Raw genomic sequence first — 10,547 nt, 5'->3', positions numbered from 1 at the left:
CTGTTAGAAGGCTGGCACATGCTTCAGTCAGTCCGCTCTTGGCGGACTGAACCTTATGGATCACCGCACTCATAATAGTGCGGTGCTCCTTGTCGATGGAGGCGCCATTAAGCACCTCCAGCAAATTGTCTGGTGCCTCCGGTTGGACGGAGGTCACCGGCCTGGTAGGCTTGCTCCTCTTGGAAGGAGGCTACCTACCGGAGTCCCGAACTGTTGAAGGTTCCGGCGCGGTGTCCGGCTCAAGGCCGGACTTGGAGCCCTTGGGGGTTCTATCCCCTTTACGCCTGGAGTCCGGGAGGTCGCTTTGCGGCGCCTCCAGGACCACCTCCTCCTGGCTTGGAACCTGTTGGGACTCCACCTTGGCGTCGTCCGTAGGATGGGGGAAGGTAGCGGTCGGAAGCGAATTCACATCCGACAAATCCAGGGAGCCTCTCGACGATTCGTCGAGCCCGGCCTTGGGCGGACTGCATAGTCATATTCGGCGTAAGGAGGAGCTGTGCAAGAAAGGAACACTATGAATTGCTCTGGTGTCCGAATACTTACGATCTCGCCAGGGGCTTGGCCCTGTGCGGCCACTCCTCTTCGCCGTCGTCGGCATTGGTGGAGTAGTCCGGAGGAATGGTTTTCCCCTTCTTGGACCCTTCGGCCTCCCCAGTTGGGGCGGCCTTCCTTTTCTTCCCTTCCCCCGCTGGAGGGGGAGAGGTCTCTTCTTCCTCCTCCTCGTCTTCATGGGAGGAGTGCGTCTTGGAGTCGTCGGATGATGAAACCGACACCTCCAGGCGCCGGGCACTCTTTCGAGTCCCCGTGGCCTTCTTCTTGGCCTTCTTCCCCAGCACCACATAGGGTGCCGGAACCAGCAGCTTCGCCAAGCGAGCGTCCGCTGGGCCATCGGGCAAAGGAGCCGCACAGTTGATCTGTCCGGACGTCTCCTGCCAATCCTGTCAAAGGTAAGGGAGCTTAGATCCCGCATGGAGTCAAACTATGAAAAACTAATACCCTGTAAAAGGCGAAAACAGCTTACCGCACTAGCGTGACGCTGCATGCTGAATCCGCGATCCTCGGTAGCGGATGCGGGGGCCTCGGTGCCCTTGAAAAGCACCTTCCAGGCATCCTCGTACGTCGTGTCGAAGAGCCTGCTCAGAGTTCGATGCTGCGCCGGGTCGAACTCCCACAGGTTGAAAGCCCGTTGTTGACGCGGGAGGATCCGGCGGATGAGCATAACCTGGACTACGTTGACAAGTTTGAGCTTCTTGTCCACCAGGGTCTGGACGCATGTTTGGAGTCCGGTCTGCTCTCCTTTTTTACCCCACGATAGGCCCGTCTCTTTCCAGGAGGTGAGCCGCGTAGGGGGTCCGGATCGGAACTCGGGGGCTGCGACCCATTCAGAGTCGCGCGGCTCAGTGATGTAAACTCACCCCGATTGCCACCCCTTTAGGGTCTCCACAAAGGAGCCCTCGAGCCATAGGACGTTGGACATCTTGCCCACCATGGCGCCTCCGCACTCCGCCTGGGTGCCGCGCACCACCTTCGGCTTGACATTGAAACTCTTGAGCCATAGGCCGAAATGGGGGCGAATGCAGAGGAAAGCCTCGCACACGACGGTAAACGCCGAGATGTTGAGGACAAAGTTCGGGGCCAGATCATGGAAATCCAGGCCATAGTAGAACATGAGCCCCTAGACAAATGGGTGGAGAGGGAAGCCCAGTCCACGGAGGAAATGGGGAAGGAACACCACCCTCTCATGGGGCCTAGGGGTGGGGATGAGCTGCCCCTCTTCGGGAAGCCGGTGCGCAATGTCGTTAGACAAGTATCCGGCCTTCCTCAGTCTTTTGATGTGTCCCTCCGTGACAAAGGAGACCATCCACTTGCCTCCCACTCCGGACATGGCTGGAGAAGGTTGAGGTGGGGTGTGCGGACTTGGGCGCTGGAGCTCGAGTGCGCAGAAATGGATAGGCAAAGGAGGAAGAAGGCGTGGATGAAAAGGTGGATCCTTATCCCCTTATATGTGCGGACGCGACTATGCGTCCCCACCAGCCTGGTAAAACTCGCTTATCTCCCAAGCGCCGTAATCAATGGCGCGGTTGGGTTACCCACGCCCGTATTGATGAGAATCCCGGAATAAGGGGACACGATCTCTGCTTTGACAATACGAGCCAAGGAAACTGCCTTGCTAAAACGCGCTGAGGTGGGACAGTAAAACAATTCGAATAAAGACTTGGCCATGGTGTGATGTCACGATACGGAATACGTCAGCAGATTAGATTTGTGTAAATATTATTCTCTCTATGGCAATATGTGGAAACTTATTTTGCAGAGCCGGACACTACCTTTGTGTTCAAAATCTTCTATGAAGTACTTGGAGGAGGAACCCGCCTTGCAATGCCGAAGACAATCTGCGCACCGGACTCGTCGTCATTGAAGCCTGGTTCAGGGGCTACTGAGGGAGTCCTGGATTAGGGGGTGTCCGGATAGCCGGACTATACCTTCGGCCAAACTCCTGGACTATGAAGATACAAGATTGAAGACTTCGTCCCGTGTCCGGAAGGGACTTTCCTTGGCGTGGAAGGCAAGCTTGGCGATACGGATATGTAGATCTCCTGCCATTGTAACCGACTGTGTGTAACCCTAGACCTCTCCGGTGTCTATATAAACCGGAGGGTTTTAGTCCTTAGGACGAACAGCAATCATACCATAGGCTAGCTTTTAGGGTTTAGCCTCTTTGATCTCGTGGTAGATCTACTCTTGTACTACCCATATCATCAATATTAATCAAGCAGGACATAGGGTTTTACCTCCATCAAGAGGGCCCGAACTTGGGTAAAACATCGTGTCCCCTGCCTCCTGTTACCATCCGCCTAGACGCATAGTTCGGGACCCCCTACCCGAGATCCGCCGGTTTTGACACCGACACCGACCTCCGGACGCGAATGATTTGAGCCATATAACTCAACAGCCCGGAGAGTCAGCCCAAAAACTTTGGAACATGTTTCTTACTAAAAAGAACCAAATTGTCGACTGTCCGGACGCCGAAGCCTTGGCAGCTTTTAAGCATAGCGTCCGTGACGAATGGCTCACCAGACACCTCAGCCAAGAAAAGCCGAGAACGATGACAGCATTAACAAGCCTCATGACCCGCTTTTGCGTGGGTGAGGACAGCTGGCTAGCCAGATGTAGCACCAGCGACCCCAGTACATCTGAAGTTAGAGATGGAAACAGGAAATCACGGTGCAACAACAGTAACAAACGCCGGAATAAAGAAGACAGCACGAACAGCACGGCAGTAAACGCTGGATTCAAAAGCTCTCGGTCAGGTCAGCAAAAGCCGCCCTCTCAAGGCGCCAGAGACGAACTGTCTAGCCTAAACAAAATTCTAGACCAAATATGTCAGATCCGTAGCACCCTAGGTAATTCTAGACCAAATATACCGACAACGAATGTTGGGTCTTCAAGCAGTCCAGTATGCTCAACATCGTACACAAGGGGGAGGATACACCAAGCGAAGACGAGGATGAGCCTCTCAAGCAAGACACTGGGGAACAAAAGAAATTTCCACCGGAAGTCAAAATAGTAAACGTGTTACATGTGATTAAGGGAAGAAACAAAACGGCACTCCCAGAAAAATATGCCCAAGGGCCTATCACCACGGAGCCCTGCCACTGGTCGTCTCAACCGATCACTTTCGACCATCATGATTACTCAGCAAGTATCTGGCGTGCAGGATGGGCTGCCCTGGTATTAGACCCAATAATTGACGGATATCACTTCACACGAGTCTTGATGGACGGTGGCAGCAGTCTAAACCTGATATATCAGGATACAATCCGCGAAATGGGGATAGACCCAACAAAAATTTGCCATAGCAACACTACCTTCAAAGGAGTAACGCCAGACCCAGGGGCTCATTGCTACTAAAATTTATATTCGGCTTCCCCGATAACTTCCGCATTGAACATTTAACCTTCCACATCGCTCCGTTCCAAAGTGGCTATCAAGAACTACTCGGATGCGAAGCTTTCGCTCGCTTTAATGCAATACCGCACTATGCTTCCCTCACACTCAAGATGCCCGGCCCACGTGGCATCATTACAGTACATGGAAGTATTAAGCGATCTTTGCACGCCGAAGAGAGTGCGGCTGCCTTGGTAGTCGCACACTAAAAACGGCCTCACCAACTAAAGCATTTAATAGGTCGTCAAGACCTCGGACACGGTTAGATGAGTCCGGCACAGCTATATGTAATTCATACCGGATCAATGGTCACACCCCTATACAAGGGGCTCAACGCGCGCAGACAAGTGGCAGTTTTTACTCATCTTGAATTATACTTGGTTCCCTTAAAAACTATCCTTTGGCACGACAACTTTTTCACCTAAGTTCCTCTCTTTTACAGATGATCATCGTGCTACACCCGTCCAAGATACGGCACAATGGAGACACAGGCGCAGACGTGCAGCAGGGACCCGCTCCAAGGATTCTTTTTAGATTAAGACCCAGCGTAAACCTTTTTTACTGTCTCTTGTTGATACATATCCACCGAATTCTCAGCACAGTTGAGGAGGATGCTGACGTCTTGGCATGTGGCCACGTCAGAATAATGCACGTACCTGGACACAAGGGGCTTCTTACGAAGGGCACTATTTAGGCCTGGTTTATACCATAAAGACCGAATACCTCAGGGAGTGTTCGGTGTTGCGAGTTTGGCCTTATATGCATCAGCTCCGAATCATTGTCTTTGGTCAAATGTTGGGTTTTCCCGGCTCCCGTGTTTTGGTGTCTTACGTTCCGCTTTACCGGCTAAGGTAGCACCAGGATAACTACTGCGATTGTGCCCTGGTTCATCCGAACGAGCACCTCAGTAGAGAAAGCCGAAAACTGACTGTCATGATATAGTGTGAGACTGGTCAACCACTCGGTGACCTATCGGAATGTTAGAATTCCTCCGCCTTAACGAAGGGCCGTTTTCCGGCCAGGCATGTACGCACCCCGCGATCGGGAGAGTGCGGAGCCACCAGGGGCTATCTAGTAGCTCCACTGTCAAACTCCTATGGCTAAGTGAAAGAGTTAAAGCATTATAGTCCGGTTGCCTCGCTCGCTACGCTATCACCTCCTTAATTGGACCAAGACGCTGTGTTAAGTGTGAACATGCGTTTTTTGCAAGCACCTTCGCATTATATGCGTGGGGGTTGAAGCCGACGACTGCAATCTTTCAGGTTATACACATGTATACATAAACGGCCGCACAGGAGGCATCATACTACTTTCAGGCAAAAGTATATACATAACCTTATAAAAACTTCATAAAAAGCATTGTGCTTACAATGAGAATACATATCACTCAAACATAATACTTTTTGAGCACTGGGCCTCTATCAAACGAGCACCCTCAAGAACCTCCTCGAAATAGTGCTCGGCAGCCACCTGACCTATGGCCGAACCCTGCGCCGCAAGAGTGGTAGCGTCCATCTCCGCCCAGTATGCTTTAACATGGGCAAGGGCCATCCGCGATCCTTCTATGCACGCCGACCTCTTCATCGCATTAATGCGCAACACTGCATCAAGGAACTGCTGCACTAAGCTGAAATAGTTGTTCGGCTTTGTCCTTTCCGGCCATAGCTGATCCACAACAGACCTCATGGCGAGTCCGAACAACCTATTCAGTTCGGCCCATTCGGCTAGCTGGTCATTCAATGAAAGCGGACGCTCTGGAACGTGGAATTGTGTCCAGAATAGCTTGTCCACTTCACGATCTGTCTGACCTTGGAAGTACTTGGCCACATCGGCAACGCTCACTGCCAAATCCATATATGCATCTGCCGAACTCCACAGCCGATCCAGAGGGGCATACCTTGGATCTTCGAACTTCCTCCGTAACATGCAGGGTTTCCCAGCCGCAATATCCCCGGCTTCCCGTAGCTCCTCCTTCTTCGCTCTCATAGCAGAACGGGTGTCTTTGTCCGCCGCCGGGGCCTTCTCAAGGTCCGTTGCCTTCGCTCGATTTTCTTTTTCAAGGACCCGGCAACGGTCGACAGTGTCTTTTAATTCTACGACCATCTTGGCCATCTTCTCTTAGCTCTCGCAATGTGCGGCCTTCTCGGCTTTCAACTCTTCGGCCGCCTTCAAAGCAGTCGCATTACTAATCCTCGCTTGTTCCTTGGCTCGGGCAAGTTCCGCCCGCAAGGCTTCCACGGTGGCAGCTCCATCTGCAGTCACAACATATTAAAGATATTGGCATTATGCTGCTCTTACTATGTGGCGTTCACCGGATAATAACACTTACCCTATGCCTCGTCAAGCCTCTTGTTAACAAGCTCGATGTCGGCATCTGCCGCATCCAGTTGCCGTTTTAATTGGTCAAACTCATTAGTCTGGCTAGCCACCGGAGCTTCCACCACCTGCACATAGGGGCAATCTGGTTATTGCCTGGGAATATGATCCTCTGTTCGCCGCCGTTCTCGACGACAACCAGAGTCTCAGGGGCTACTATCTACACAGGGCACACCTAACATGTGCAGTACTATCACATATTATCTCACATACCTCAAAGCCTGTCAGTGGACTCATAAAGGCTTCATGTAATCCGCTTTCAGCGGACGAGATTCTCTCCATCACTGTACCCATCAGCATACGGTGCTCTTCTGAGATGGCCGCTCGCCCCACCAACTCCCTCAGAACGTCTGACCGCACACCAGACGGTGCCGGACTCTTTTGTATGATCTTCGGGAGCCGGACACTGGGGACTTCGGGAGTCTACGGGATTACCTTCTGGCCTCACCGGATCTAGAGAGGCCCTCCGTGACGACATTTCAGGGTTGCCCGCTTCTGGAGCGGAGGAGTCCGGGGGAGGCGTTTCGCTCTCCATCATCTCTGGAAGAAGGCCCCCCGAAGACAAGCTCATTTGAGAGGGGCTAAGGCCCAAACTGCAAGATATATACGGTGGTTATTTTCTCAGAAGAAAAAGATAGCATACCCTTACTATTAAAATATTTTTGGATCACTTACGACTCGTTGGAGGGCTGATCCCCCCGCGGACTTTGTGCGGCAAAAGCACCCCCCGAGGTAGGACCCTCTGTGGGAGACTTCTTCTCCCGCTTGGAGGCTTCGGCTTCCGGATCCTCGGAAGCAGTCCTTTACCTCCCCCGGTCGTCCTCCTTCGTGGAGATGCTCGTTCCCCTTGTTGGAACGAGCAGCGATGGGGGCCCGCGTCTGCCCGTATTATCCCCCCGGTATCTTCCTTCAAGGGCTCCGGGCAAGGTGCGACCTCGAGCATCTTCTCCAATACCGGATTTTCCAAACCCTCAGGGAGGGGGGCCAAACACCGAATCATCTTCGCCTTTGTTAACCAGTCCTGGTCAAAAAGCGAACTCTCAGAAATAACTTCGAATAAAAGACAGTGTGTTCGGCTAGAGGATTTCTTACTTGTTCGGCGGCGCGGTTACTGCTTAGGCCCATGTCCTCGGTAATATCCAGACATTCCACTTGAGTTCCGAACAATGACTTGTACATCTCCTTGTGTGTCAGGCCGAGGAGACTCTGAACGACACGTGGTCCCTCTGGGTTGAACTCCCACAAGCGAAGGGGCCGGCGTTTGCAAGGCTGGACTTGATGAACCAGCATAACTTGTATTACCACAACCAAACTAACATCTCCCTCGAAGAGATCTCGGATGCGGCTTTGCAGTATAGGCACGTCCTTGGCTGGACCCCAGCTCAGACCCCTGCTAATCCATGACATCAGTTGTGGTGGGGGCCCAAGCAGAAAGCGGGGGCAGCCGTCCACTTGGCACTTCTGGGAGCCGTGACGTAAAACCACTCCCGTTGCCATAATTCGGACACCTCTGGAAAGGAACCTTTCGGCCATGGAGCTCCTGCCATCTTGCCTATTGATGCACCTCCGCACACTACAGGTTGCCCCTCGATCATCTTTGGCTTTACTTCAAAGGTCTTGAGCCAAGGCCAAAGTGAGGGGTAACGCGGAGGAAGGCCTCACACACGACAATAAATGTCGTGATGTGGAGAAAGGAGTCCGGAGCTAGATCGTGGAAATCTAGCACGTAATAGAACATCAAACCCATGACGAAAGGATCCAGAGTAAGGCCTAGACCTTGGAGGAAATGGGAGATGAACACAACGCTCTCGTTGGGTTCGGGAGTAGGGATGATCTGCCGTCGAGCAGGTAGCCGATGCGAAACCTCGGCTGTCAGGTATCTGGCCTCCCTCAACTTCTTAATGTCCTCTTTCGCAACGGAGAAGGGCGTCCATCGGCCTTGAAGGATGGATCCGGACATGGTTGAAGATCCGGAGCACCTAACTTAGGCTTTGGGTGTTAGAACTCGACGCGGGGGAAGGGTTTGATTGAGCACGAGAGGGAAAAAGCGAAAGCCTTGTCCCCTTATAAAGAGGGTGAATATCAAGCGTACTCTCCATAGCCGTTTGGGACTTGCCTATAATCTAGGAGTCCTAGACACGGTTGGGTTACCCACAACCGCATTAATGAGAATCCCGTAATTAGGGGAACACGATCTCCGCTTCGGCAAGACGTGCCAAGAAACCGCCTCGCGTTATGTGTGGAGCTGGTTAAAAGAAACGGTTCGAATAATCACCGAGCCATGACATAACGTCATGCTGCCAAAACAAGCCAGCAAATTAGATCTGCGAAAATATTGTTCTCTCTATGGTGGAATGTGGAACTTATTTTGCAGGGTCGGACACTATCCTCGTATTCAAATTCTTCTGTGATGTATTCGGAGAAGGAACCCGCCTTGCAAAGTCGAGGACAATACTGCGCGCTGGACTCGTCGTCATTGAAGCCTGGTTCAGGGGCTACTGAGGGAGTCCTATATTAGGGGGTCTCCGGACAGCCGGACTATCTCCATTGGCTGGACTGTTAGACTATGAAGATACAAGATTGAAGACTTCGTCTCGTGTCCGGATGGGACTCTACTTGGCATGGAAGGCAAGCTAGGCAATACGTATATGGATATCTCCTCCTTTGTAACCGACCTTGTGTAACCCTAACCCTCTCCGGTGTCTATATAAACCGAAGGGTTTTAGTCTATAGGACGACAATCACAACATACAATCATACCATAGCCTAGCTTCTAGGGTTTAGCCTCTCCGATCTCGTGGTAGATCTACTCTTGTACTACCCATATCATCAATATTAATCAAGCAGGACGTAGGGTTTTACGTCCATCAAGAGGGCCCGAACCTGAGTAAAACTTTGTGTCCCCTGCCTCCTGTTACCATCCGGCCTAGACGCACAGTTCGGGACCCCCTACCCGAGATCCGCCGGTTTTGACACCGACACCAGGACTCCCTCACCCTCCCTCGTCTGCATTAAAGCTATATCGGGAACTACGCCGCCTGCTGTCAAATCGAATACTCCCTCCGTCTAGGTGAGTATTAAGTCATCTTACGAAAACCAAATAGTAAACACATAGGCGTGGTGCATTAACTCTCACGTTGTTTCTTATTTTTTGACATAAATAAAGGAATCAACCAAGAAGAGATGTGGGGCTTGTATGCTTTTAGTGACTTGAGACTATCAAACATGACATGTAGTGGTCAGTTCGTTGCACAAGAACAAATACAACCCACGTCAGCACACACGCATCTTATATAGCATCACATCCAATGGCTATAAAAGATGAATGAGACCAAATTATATCTCATCTAGATGAGTTCTAGCAAAACTGTATTAATAATACTTAGTACTCCTGCGCCATGTATCATATATTAGTATCATGTAGTACTTTATTTATTTATGAGGTATCCAGATGGCACTGCACCGCCAAGAAAAGAGGGTAACATCAAAATTATGGACTACTTTTTGAGTATGTTGGTAAGGTCCGGTCATAGTCACTTGTTGAAATCTCTAAAAACACAAATACTCCCTCCGTCCGGAAATACTTGTCATCAAAATGGATAAAAGGAAATGTATCTAGATGTATTTTAGTTTTAGATACATCTCTTTTTATCCATTTTGATGACAAGTATTTTCGGACGAAGGGAGTAGAAAACAGAGTTGGTGATGATGGTGTGTGTGCCATCCCGCAATATAGGCCGTCGGATTTATATCTAACGGATAGGAAAGAAACTATGGAAATTTTGCAAAAATATACCCACACGTCTCTCCATGTTCGCAAATGAGGCCTTCCCTCATTCAACCTTTTCTCTCACAAGATAAACTACTCATACAAATGCATCTTGATGTTCCGTGCAATGCACGGGCAGCTAGCTTATTTCTTTTAAAATAGTTGCTGCGATAATTGGGTTGAAGTGATATATTTTATGTCTGCCCCGAATGATTTCAGATTCACTAGTAGTAACAAAGAAAAGGTTGCCTTGTTAATTAACAGAAAACAGGGTGAAAACTATCACATGAGGCCGGTAAAAACAAGGCACACTGGGTTCAGCGTCATCATCACTATAGCTGTGCGCGCACAAGAAGTCTACATATCGAGGGGGCTACCGAGTGAGGCACCGAGACACAATGTTTGAGAGAGAAACCAATTGACAGATTATGATCAGATCGAGTTGTCACCCTTC

The sequence above is a fragment of the Triticum dicoccoides genome, chromosome 5A (genome assembly GCF_002162155.2).
Source record: "Triticum dicoccoides isolate Atlit2015 ecotype Zavitan chromosome 5A, WEW_v2.0, whole genome shotgun sequence".
Lineage (NCBI taxonomy): Eukaryota > Viridiplantae > Streptophyta > Magnoliopsida > Poales > Poaceae > Triticum > Triticum dicoccoides.
This window is presented reverse-complemented; position numbering follows the sequence as displayed.